This window comes from Vanessa cardui, chromosome W (assembly GCF_905220365.1).
Source record: "Vanessa cardui chromosome W, ilVanCard2.1, whole genome shotgun sequence".
NCBI classification, from domain to species: Eukaryota; Metazoa; Arthropoda; class Insecta; order Lepidoptera; family Nymphalidae; genus Vanessa; species Vanessa cardui.
The window spans coordinates 6691422-6704453 of NC_061153.1; the positions used below are offsets into that span (position 1 = coordinate 6691422).

Genomic DNA, 13032 nt, shown 5'->3' on the forward strand with positions numbered 1-13032 from the left:
TAAAAATGAAATTAAGACATGGAATCCTCCGAGTCGAACGATAATGGAACCAATACCGGACGATGGATCGGCGCTGGAAATAATGTCGCGTGCTTTCCAGAACAGTGGCTGATCGAACGTTACAATGCACGATTTGCAATTGGAAATTTTACTTTGGGTCAGAGCATAATCGAGCGTCGTGTATATTGTGTCGTAATCGGAAGGTGGAGCATGAATAAACGGAAGAAATATGATCTTCGACTTGGCGAAGGCTTTGCTTGCAGTGGCTTCTTCCATAAACCCATTCCAACCTGGTATCCCAGTAATGCAGGCCCATTTTCCGTACAGCCACAGAAAATCGCCAAAGGTTGGTAGACTTTTTTCAGGAGGACTTCGCATATTAGTAATATCGAGAATTTCAATGTTTCTAAGACCACTCGATTTTTCTTTTCCGTAGTAGAGAATTTCTATACTGCCTGCTTTTGCAATGGCCACGGAAGTTTTGTTCTCAGATTCTCGATTCATTGCACCGTCCGGTTCTATAGCGTCATATGGAGTTATGCAATGAATCCCTCCCATACAATGGAAAGTGTCATGTCCGTCGAGTGTATTGATGTTAAAATCCGCATTGTCATAAACAAACTGCGAAAAGGCCGAGGGTTTCATGCGGCGTTGTGGACGCGCGATGGAAGCAGCTTCGAACATCGAGATTTCTTCGTATGACGAGCAAAAACCCAGAGATGACAGAACTTTTATCAAATTTTTTGACCCGAATTTTTTGTACAACAAAGCACCAACCCCTATTTTCAATGAAGAAATGAAAGATCGAGGACGAGCTGCAGATATTATTGCATGCGCGATAGAAGTGCATTTTCGTTTCCATGCGTCAAGCGAGCCCTTTTTGGATTTCAAAATAATTCCCTCGAGTAGCACCTTACGAGAAGTGGGGATGGAATCGTCCACGTTATCCATGAAATTATCTGAGGGAGGGTACGATTTCGTATCATACGGTGTGGAACGTATGTCTTGTAAAATGATTGCGGATGCTTCACGAATAACTCTCAATCTTTCTTCCTTTGGGTCGGGTCGTTTTTCGTCATACCAGCCTTGGGATAGGATTTTGTGACCTGTGTTACGAAAACAGATTACCGTCTCAAAGCCTGGCGCGTCAAACATTACTATTTCTTCACCGTACTCTTCTTTTAAACGTTTTTTTACTGTTCTTCGGTCCGGAATAACGTCTCCTTCGATCTTTTCCATCAGCTGCTTGAAGTTAAATTGACATTCGTCTGAGTTTTCATTAATATAATTGAAAATGGACTCCATAGCACAGTCTATTTCGCGAGAAACCGGTCTTCCTGATGTCTCGTGCGACGCGTGATACTGTATATTTTCATGGCAACAGCCGTGATACCGCGTTTCAACAGCTATTAGATCAACGTTAGCGATGCGTGCTCTTATTTCTCGTGCCAATTCGTCGTTGCGCTTTTCCAAATGGTTCAACAAAGTATCCCGGAATGCAGGATTACGAACCGTACTAATACGACGCCGCAAGTTCATTGGACGCTTTTTTTCCATTGCTGGATCCACTTTTTTCGTGCATATAAAACAAACGTTTTTGAAATCGAATGCTGGTAATACTTGCAGTTCAACTGGTGATGGCGTTGCTGATGATAACGATGATGATGATAATCGAGATGCACCGATGCTTCGTCTACGTGCTTCTGCAAGCTTCATGTTCGCGTAACTCTTTTGGCACGCTGGATGCATGACGACTCTATCAACAGTTTCGAGCATACGCGTGTGTTCTTCATCACCACGAACAATAATTGCTGATAACAGAGACTGAACACCACGTTTTTTCAATGTTATAACATTATTTTCGCTTGTAACTTCTCCACGTACGAAACAATTCTCCATTTTGCTTGTAATACGTCTACTCCGTAGAGCATCTGTCGACAAACTGAGCCGGTTCAGGTCAAAGGGACTCTACAGGCTCATTCTTGTTCGTTGCCCACCTGCCGATGACGTCAGCGTCAAGGGTACGCGGTTCGCTTTTGTCCCGCTTTTTACGGGTCTCTTTGCCTTTACCGCAAGCGTAGCATCTTAAATATCGATTTTACGGAAAAAGTTGTAAGGACCAAATTTCTTAGAAATTCAATTCTCTACAACTTTGTTCCAGAACATTTTTGTCCAAAAGTTAATATTTAATGAGATAATTCGATGTTAATAGTTTTTCACTATTTTACCGCTTAACTTTAAAAATATCGTTTATACGAAAAAAATTGCCAGAAATAAATTGTAGATAATTAAATTTGCAACAACTTTGCTATTTAAACTTTTGTCGAAAAGTTGAAAATGACGAAGTTATTAAGCAAAAACCGTTTTGGCTTAAATTCAAAATGGCGGCTGATGCTCCGTTGGAATTTGGTCGCCATTTTGAATTTTGACTCCCACTGACCCCCCCCCCCCAAAGATTCCAACAATAAAAATGCGCCTGGGAATTTTTGCAGGGTTCGGTCTTTTTTTTGTCTAACCCGACTGGGCTATAAGTGCCATCGAGTACTATAACTGGTTTTATTTCACCATCATGGTAACCAAACAATTCGTTTGGTATCTGGAGATTTCTTTCTTTTATTTGTTCCATATTAATGTGATAAAGCCCTAAATGATTAGGCACAAAATAATCGTACATCAGTGTCATGTCAAATGATGATCACATAATCTATTATTTAAAGGCACATAATAATTATACATTTTTAGCAACTGCTTTCGCATAGAGAGTGTCACCCTGTTTCTTCCACTTCTGTCACATCCTTCTACAAAACATCTGCTTTCTGTTTCAACAGGTCTAAAATAATCAGGTAAATCAATTGTATTAGCACGAGGCATTTGCCTACTTGCCAATTGATGAGCCAATTGATGATTGCCTACTTGACATTGAAGCAGCAGAAGTCGAGGGACCCGAGTAAAAATGAAGGGATGCTTTTGTTGCTTTCACCCAACAGGAGTGACACAAAAAGCTTGAAACGCTCATCTAAAAAAAATAAAACCATTTATAACATCTTTGTACTAAAATAAAATAATCTTGCTCAATAATTGATATCGACATATCACATTCCTTGGATTATAATATTGTGAATGAATGAAACATTTTTATTGCACCTAACTTTAAGCAAGTTATAAACATACAGTACAAAACATGACGGTATAAAAATATCTACTTCAAAACTAATTTTTAAGATTTTAAACACACAAACACCCATACATTGCAATATGCAATACAATTAAATAAAAGGTTTTAATAGGGGGGTACTAACCGTTCGTGGTAATATCCATTCCTTAATGACTTCAATTACTCTTCGGTGTTCGACAGACCCAAAAATTAATTTATGGCATCTAATTCGACGTAGAAGAGAACGTCCACAGAGTGTGCACACACGACGATGTCCAGAAAATGTTATATTTTCTTGTGGTATGTTATCTTTATTAGCTATACTGATAGCATTGTTGTAGCACATTTGACAAATGATATCAGTGTCATTCACCTGAAAAATAAAAATTGATTAATTACGAGACATTGTATAAAAACAAAGACATCTCGTAAGCTAAAACAGTAAGAAAAAAAGTAGGTATTAATGCTTACCGTTCGTGGTGTAATCCACTCTCTTACTACAGAGAAAATAGATTCATTTTCCAGTAGGTGTCTTCCTATTGTATTGCAACGATCTGTTGCAATTCCACAATTAATGCAGAAACTCATTTTGTCCGTGATCAAGCTTGGCTCGTCGAAAAGGCAAAGTACAGGTAACCAGGTGTTCGCGCAGGGGTCAATATGTGTAGCAGAGTATCGTGTTCAGAATCAGAAAGCGTTCAGTATCGGAGTACAAGCACGGATCGCAATAAATTCAAGAAACACGGAAAAACACATTCACTACGTATTAATACAGAAAGCGAATGCCAATTGACATGACAATTGACAGACCGCAGACAACCACAGACGCGACAATGACACATAGTTGCTGAAGGAATGTCCATCGATATCGATTTTAAGATAAAAAATCGATGGATCAATCGATCATTAATAAGTCTATCCCGATTATGTACGCAATAAAAAATCAGTATGAAGGCATTTAGTGGCAATTATTTTACTGTATTAAATAAAATACAATAAATATTTCTAAAGAATAAAAAAACAATTTCATAATCGATTAATCGACATTATTTCGTATCGATTTAAAAGTATATCTCGTACGGTTACGTACCTTATACTTGTCATTGACAGTTGTTTAAATACTTTGAAGATGGTTAATCTAACGCTTGCGGTAAAAAAGCATTTACAAAGTCAGTTCGTGATTACAGACTAATGATTTGCTTTTTTTTCATACCTGGCCGATGCTATTTTGGTTAATATTTTAGGGCATAATCTGAAAAAATAGACAAGTTTTTTGGGATAAATTTCATGTTTGTAACGTTGGGCCCAAAATCGGGTGTCTCCTTTAACTTTTATTGCTTTCAATGGCGGGATTATGTTGTGAGCAGTACAGTTGTCAATGAAAAGCAATATTTTTCGTTTCTCTTTCGTAATTTTCTTATCGACTTTAATGAGCCATCCTTTAAATATTTCGGCTGTCATCCAAGCTTTCTTGTTTGCATCATACTCCAATGGAATCCCGGCACGATCGCCATGTAAAGACGGGACTAGATAAATAAAGCAGATGTTTAAGGTTTGAAGATAAATTTATTACTGCTCCTCAATACCATGTGTCATCTGCTTATATACTACACTACAATACATGGTTGAAGTATTGGTACTGAAATTCGCCGTATTCCTATTTCTTACCCAAATACCTCCTAAAGCCCCCGTTCTCGACCGAATCGTTTTTTGTGCTCAACCTTATTGTATTGTAATCTGAACTTCACGATATCATTTTGTACACTGAACTTTCCCTAGAAGGTCATCAAGCATTTCATAGGCATTGAAAATCGTAGTATCGAAATTAGCCTGGGCTAGGGTCATTTAGCTAGGTGATTTGGCCAGTGTTTCGACGGCGTTGGCCCGCTGCACACTTGCCTCGCCCACGAGGAGAGAAACTGGTGAGTAGCATCAGTTACTGGGACGGGACCGTTGGGAGTTTTGACTCGGAGTAGGGCTTCTAGCTAACTATATACATAGTTGAAGAATTGGTACTGAAATACGTTGTATCCCTTATTCTCACCCAAATACCCCGTTCTTCGCCCGTCCGAACCATGCTTTGTACTTAATCTTATTGTATTGTAATCTGAATTTCACGATCTCAAACACAAACCGCTATGATGGCCCTCACCTAATATCAATCCACATCATTGATATTACCCGTTTTTCCCAAGTCTTGAACGGATACGTTTCTGATTTGGTTAAAGTGGTGTAGCAGTGACTTATCTTTATTTCCTCCATTGAGTAATAGAAAGCCCTTCGCGCTTCTTAGATTCAGTTGTTATATATATAAATGTATATAATTTTTTTTTATTCAATTGAATATAGCCATGTTTTGGTTTAGCTCTTCTTTGGCTTTTCTGGTCTTTAGTACGTTATCTTTATTGTATTGTAATCTGAGTTTGATGTGCCTGAGTCTTTCAATGATGTCGATGAATTTCTCACATAGCTAGAAGTTGCCACAGAGTTGTTAAATATAGCCTGCCATAATTACCTACGGCTTTAAAGTTTATTTATCGAGAGGACTTCGCATACAAGCTTGTCTAGGTAGGTATAAAAGTCTAAGTCAAAGTAATTTTACCCCAAACAGCGTTAGTTACTGTTGTTGGTTGTCTGATTGAAGGTTGAGAGTGCACTGAGCAAGTGTAACTACTCAACGACTATAACATCTTCGTTCCCAAGATGGGCGGCGCATTGGCGATGTTAAGAATGGTTAATTCTTCTTAGAGCGTCAATGTTCTCGACAGCCCTATTAAGGCGCTGACTCCACGAGCGAGAGAATCGCAACGAGTCCGCGCTTCTATCGTCGGACAATCTCCACGAACGAGCGATAATTCCTCCGCGTATCGTCGCGAGTCATAACGGAATCGCAGAGTTTCCGCGGCGACTTGTAACGGTATCCCCGCGTTTCGTTGACGACGCGTTCTGAAAGAAATAATTCAGTTGCCAGACGAGAGCGAAATAGTGTCTCAGTCGATGAAATAACTCTTTATTATGGATATAGTGTTATGGGGTGCTTCTGCAAGTACGCTAGTGAATATGCAGTTATTGTTATTGTTAAAAAGGGAAAAGAAGCGCCGTTGGTGGACACATCCTATGTTGCTACGTCGTGAAAATCATGGACATTTCCATGTGAATTATGAAGAATATCGAAATCATCCAGAATGGTTTGAAGATGAATATTTAATGCCAATTCCTATTTTCGATGAACTGTTAAGTTTACTATCAAGACACTTATCAAAACAAGATACTAATATGAAGAAAAGTATCGGGGCATGTGAAAGATTAGCAGTAACAGTACAGTAAGTTTAAAGCAGATTTATTTTACTTACACGCTTACATCTAAATAAATTTAAAGTTTACATTCTATCAAAGTGTTCTAACATTTGAGTAATATCGTCCTCGCTTGTTGGTGTACATGTACGAGAATAAGAGTCTAGAAATGTATGTGATGATGGTGTGTATTTCTTAATTACGGCCATAATCTCAGTTCGGGCATCAATTAAACAGTCTTCTTTTATTTTGTCCATAAGTGGTAGCAACGAACGGAAAAATGCCTCATTTCCACGCTCGTCGCGATACTGTGGTTGAACATTATTTCTTTGTATATCTTTACTCTCGCGCATAACATTCGATATCTCTTTATTCGATTCCAGAAACATTTGGACTAATGTTTTCTATTCATTAGACGTGGATGGTTCCGTAACACTAGGGTTGGTATTAACCGAACTGTCGTCATCATCAAAAACATCTTGACTGTCCTCATTGATCATGTTTGACGATGTTGAAGCGTGTTCTGTGTGTTTCTGTGTTTTCAGCTTGACCGGATTTTGGACATTGCTGCAACTTTAACTCCTTACGAAATTGATCCCTTAACGATTTCCATTTTGTCATTAACTCAAGTCCTGAAGCAAAGAGATAACTTTTAATTTAAATAATATATATAATATATAATATCTCCATCCATCTCATCTCGACTTATATAATATATATATAAGTTGAGATGGCCCAGTGGTTAGAACGCGTGCATCTTAACCGATGATTGCGGGTTCAAACCTAGGCAAGCACTGCTGTTTCATGTGCTTAATTTGTCATTATAATTCATCTCGTGCTCAGCGGTGAAGGAAAACATCGTGAGGAAACCTGCATGTGACAAATTTCATAGAAATTCTGCCACATGTGCATTCCACCAACCCGCATTGGAACAGTGTGGTGGAATATGTTCCAAAAAACCTTCTCCTCAAAGGGAGAGGAGGCCTTTAGCCCAGCAGTGGGAATTTACAGGCTGTTGTTGTTGAATATAAGTATACATAATTAATTATTATGTGTTTTAATAAAAATAACAACACTCGAGCCTATTTTATATTAAAAATATATATATGATAAAGTATAGTTTTTTTAATAATAATGTTATTTTCCAGATATCTCGCTTCTGGAACAAGTTCAAACGCCTTCAGAATAAGTACAGAATTTCGAAAAAAACCGTTGGTTAAAATAATGAAAGAAACATGTGGAATTGTATGGAAAGTGCTAGCACCTAAAGAAGTGGCAGCCGCGAACAAAGAATCGTGGAAAAGAATTTCAGAAGGATTTAAAGACAACGCGAATTTCCCACATTGCTTGGGAGCACTAGACGGCAAACACATTCGAATTCAGTGCCCTCGGAATTCCGGCTCCCTATACTTTAATTATAAAAAGTACAACTCAATCGTTTTGTTGGCTTTGGTGGATTCGAATTGTTTATTTACTGTGATTGACGTAGGTTCTTATGGCCGTGAAAATGATTCTACCATTTTTCAATCTTCAACTCTAGGCCAGAAGCTAAATAAAGAAGCCCTTGATTTGCCGGAAGAAGAACTGGTATTTGGCGGACCCAAAATGCCATATGTGATGGTAGCTGATGAGGCCTTTGGTATTCATCGAGATTTAATGCGACCGTATCCAGGTCGATGTCTTCCTACGGATAAAAAGATTTTCAACTACAGACTGTCTCGTGCGAGACGTTACGTAGAATGTGTCTTTTGGGCAAATCACCTCAAAATTTCGCATATTTCATAATACAATAAATCTTCAACCGGACAGTTCAATCCTTGTAGTAAAAGCAGCTTGCGTTTTGCACAATTTCATAAAACGTCGAGCATTAAATGCCACTGACGGGGAAAAAGAAGACATATCCAATCAACAAAATATGACACCTGTACTTCGAAGGACAAGGAATTCGGGGTTGCAAATTCGAAACTTATTTAACGTTTAACTATGGTCGTTACATTTTGTTACACTACTATAGACGTGCGGCCTCACAGACCGCTATCTTTACGCGCTGGTTTCTATCTGTATGAGTAAGTATTGTATTATTTTTTGTTTTTGTTTCTTAGAAGAGTTAATAATTGTTAGAAAAAGATGTAATTTCAATGAAAAAATTATTTATTTTAAACTTATTCTAACAATATGACAGTCTTAAGGCACTTTTCAGACTTTTAAGCTTGAGATCACTTTATACTAAACTTGCAACGAATATTCGGTTACTATTCGGTATTCGGCCTATTCGGCTGCTTATATTATATTCGGCCGAATACCGAATATCTACATATTATTCGGCCGAATACTGAATACTTAAATAATATATTTTGTCATAGAGAAATAATTGGTAAAATGAAAAATTAAAATCGATTGATTACGTATATATTCATATTTTCATTTCTGTTATAATCATTTAAGTAGTCATTGGTGCATAACACAGGTACATGATCATCTTCTGAATTGGAAAAATGGAGGATTCTATGTATTTGAATTATTGTGGTAATCAAAATTTAGAAGGGTAAGGTTCTCATTTCTTTTATAATCATTTATTAAGTAGTATTTTCTGTATTAAACAAGTTAAGAATATTTCTATGCATTTGAATTATTTTCATAATCAAAATTTAGAAGGGGAAGGTTATTGTGCAGAAAGACTAACTTTTCTGCATTTTTAGGAAGTAGTTTACTTCTTTTTTTCTCGTAGACCATCCCAACTTCAGAGAAAAGGCGCTCTGAATAAACACTACTTCCTGGCGCCGACAAATATTTTGCTGCAATCTTAATCAAACACGGAAATTCAAATTTCCTTGCTTGCCACCATGTATACATGTATGTATATTGTCATGACGTGATATATTACTAATATTTAAGAAAAGATCCATTTCTGTTGAAACTGCATTTTTTTCTGTTAATGTGTTTCCAGAAGCTGTGCTTTTTTCTGCTGTCAGCTCTTCGAAACAATCCATAAAAGTGGAGTGAATAGTCTGATTTGGACTTTGCTCTTCAGTTCTCATCCTCTTGGCCAAAGTAGGGGACGAACTCGCGCTATCGTCGCTTGTTTCTTCACAGCTCATTTTTATGCTATCGATTAATACATACTGCTTCACTTTTTCTTTTTGCAGTTGATTGCTGAAAAAATTCATTTTAAATCTTGGATCGAGAAAGGTAGCAACCAAATGATTTTTACTCGTTGTAATGTCTTCAAATCGTTCTTGTAACCCTTGTTGTATGACGAGTATTGCCTGGCTTAATTTGGGTGTTAGCTCTTTTGACGTGCTCATTTTATTGTAATATCGCATTAAGGTAGCAACATACTGAATAATTTCAGAAATGCAAGCGTAGCCGGAACTTGTAAGTTTTGTTATCTCCTCAAATGGTTGCAATAATTTTAAAATATGCTCCACAAGCTCCTATTGTGCAGCAGTCAAATTGGCAATATGACAGTCCGTCAGATAGACAGAAATGGCTTGTTTTTGTTGCATTAGCCTTTCGAGCATATAATATGTAGAGTTCCAACGCGTGCTAACATCTTGGACTAATTCATGTTGAGGGAGACCCAAATTTTTTTGGACAGAATGCAGTTTTTTTTGTGCAGTACCAGAATAATTAAAATGTGTTACGATTTATCTACAGCTATTTTTCTGTAGCTATCATTTGACTCACATCTAACTGAAACTTTAGACAATCATTGACAATCGATTGAATAGTATGAATGAAACAACGTGCTGAGGCCAACTCTGCATCACTAACAGTTTTTACTATGTTTCGTCCATTATCATGAATAACAATATGAATTTTTTCACGGATGTCCCACAAATTTTTCTTGTAAACTCATAGCTATATTCGTTGCTGTGTGTTGTCCCTCAAATGCTTGATGCTCAATACTACATGTTTGAGGTTGAATTGGCGGTCAATAAAATGTGCAGTAAAACTTAAAAAACTGTTATGATTATGCAAGCACGTCCACATGTCGGTTGTTACGGAAATATAATCTGTCTCTGAAAGTAAACTTTTAATTTTCTCAACCACTTTACGATAAATTTCTGGAATCACATCGTCTGAAAAGTAAGAACGACTTGGTATATTGTACCGCGGCAAAGCGCTGTTAATCAGTCTTCTAAAACCAGCCCTTTCTACTACATTTACTGCCTCATTATCAAGTGCGATCATTTCAGCAATTAACACATGGTACTTTTTTGCCTTGGGGTCATTAATATCCCATAGTTTATTAATTTCTGCACATTTTTCAAGAGTTAATTGTTTTTTTGACGTTGAAGGTTTATTACTTACATTCGTATCTTTATTTTTAGTTTCTTGCCCCTTAGGGAACGTGAACGTTTAGTGTACAAAATCTAAAACAAACAAAATCACCGTTAGTTTCAATTTATAACACGAATGTGGACGCACGGTCTCACAGACAGCACTCGAAATATAAATCGAAATTACTCACGTAACATTCAGTCGACGACGTAACCTTCACTCTCAACGGTCGTTGCGCCACTAAAACTGAAGCTACTGAGACCGGCGTACGCGTAGGGTATGCGGGTGAAGGGGGGCACGATAATCACAAACTGCAAGACCGCACGTCTATAGTTAAAGGTTAAAGATTATTTTAACACATTGGGCGCGGTTTCTTGGTAAAATGACCAGATCGTTTAATGAAAATTATGTTATAATAATTGTTGAAACAACGATTTTGTACCGAAGAATGTATATTATTTTGTTATATCATAGAAAATTACTTAATAATTTAAAATATTAACCTTGTAATAATAATATTGTACGCCTACCTTTTTCTTTTTTTTCTTTAGAAGTTAGGTCATCCCACTCTGTGAACATAGCACTTCCCACAACGTACCAATACTTGGCCTTAATTTCTCTGTATCGATACTCGGCCAACTGAACATCGTAAAGAGCAGGTCTCTCTTTCACTTCAAGTACAAACTTTTCAATGTCAAACATTGTACTTTTGTTCAAAAAGCTTGTCGAAACATCCTTGTATAACGAGAGGCAACGCTGAAATGACGCTGTTTGACAGCGCGCCCTCTGCGCGCTCGTCGCGAGAGCGCGGCGGGCCCGCTGCTAATCGCGGCCGGCTAGCAACGATGTAATAACGTTTCGCGCACTCGTTGCCACTCTTCGCATCGCGGCGATAATATCGTGTGGAGACCGTTCCATAGAGAATGTATAGAAATACGTGGCACGACGATAATATCGCCGCGATTCTCTCGCTCGTGGAGTCAGCGCCTAAGAGTGTTAATTTCACATCTCATTTTGTACACTGAACTTTCCATAGAAGGTCATCAAGCCTGTCATCGGTATTCAAAATCCTAGAATTGAAATTAGCCTGGGCCAGGGTTTTTTAGCTAGGTGGTTTGGCTAGTGTTTCGACTGCGTTGGCCCGCTGCACACTTGCCTCGTCCACGAGGAGAGAAACAGGTGAGTAGCATCAGTTACTGGGACGGGACCGTTGGGAGTTTTGACTCGGAGTAGGGCTTCTATCTAAATATATACACAGTTGAAGAATTGGTACTGAAATACGCCGTATCCCTATTTCTTACTCAAATACCCCCCTAAAGCCCCCGTTCTGTGCCCGACCGAACCGTTCTTTGTGCTCAATCTTATTGTATTGTAATCTGAACTTCACGATATCATTTTGTACACTGAACTTTCCCTAGGTCATCAAGCCTTTCATCGGCATTCAAAATCGTAGTATCGAAATTAGCCTGGGCCAGGGTTTTTTAGCTAGGTGGTTTGGCTAGTGTTTCGACAGCGTTGGCCCGCTGCACACTTGCCTCGCCCACGAGGAAAGAAACTGGTGAGTAGCATCAGTTACTGGGTCGAGACCGTTGGGAGTTGTGACTCAGAGTCGGGCTTCTAGTGAACTATATACATAGTTGAAGAATTGGTACTGAAATACGTTGTTTCCCTTATTCTCACCCAAATACCCCGTTCTTCGCCCGCCCGCCCGAACCATGCTTTGTACTTAATCTTATTGTATTGTAATCTGAATTTCACGATCTCAAACACAATCCGCTACGATGGCTCTCACCTAATATCAATCCACGTCATTGATATTACCCGTTTTCCCCAAGTCTTGAACGGATACGTTTCTGATTTGGTTAAAGTGGTGTAGCAGTGACTTATCTTTATTTCCTCCATTGAGTAATGGAAAGCCCTTCGCGCTTCTTAGATTCAGTTGTTATATATATACTAGCAAAAAGCGCAGCTTTGTGAGGGCTCGCGAGGTATTTCTACCTAGTAATAATTTATTAACAATAATAAATAATAATATTATTTATTATTAACTAATAATATATATTATTATTAATTAATAATATATACAGTAGAGTCCGTTTATAATGACATCGAAAGGAATTGACAAACACGTCATAATAAGCGGACGTCATACAAAGCGTTTTGTGAAATGAAAAATCTTTTTTATGTAAATATGTATGTACTTAAGTATTTTAATACAGAAACATAGTAATTAAATATGTATACATACAAAATCAAAATTGCACGTAATCAGCACATTATAACACATACAAGTGTATTTT

General features: G+C 37.9%; 1 pseudogene; it reads right to left on the bottom strand.

The window, feature by feature from the left end:
- Positions 1-2679: 2679 nt before the first annotated feature.
- Positions 2680-3954, bottom strand: LOC124542726 (annotated as a pseudogene).
- Between the last annotated feature and the right edge of the window lie 9078 nt (positions 3955-13032).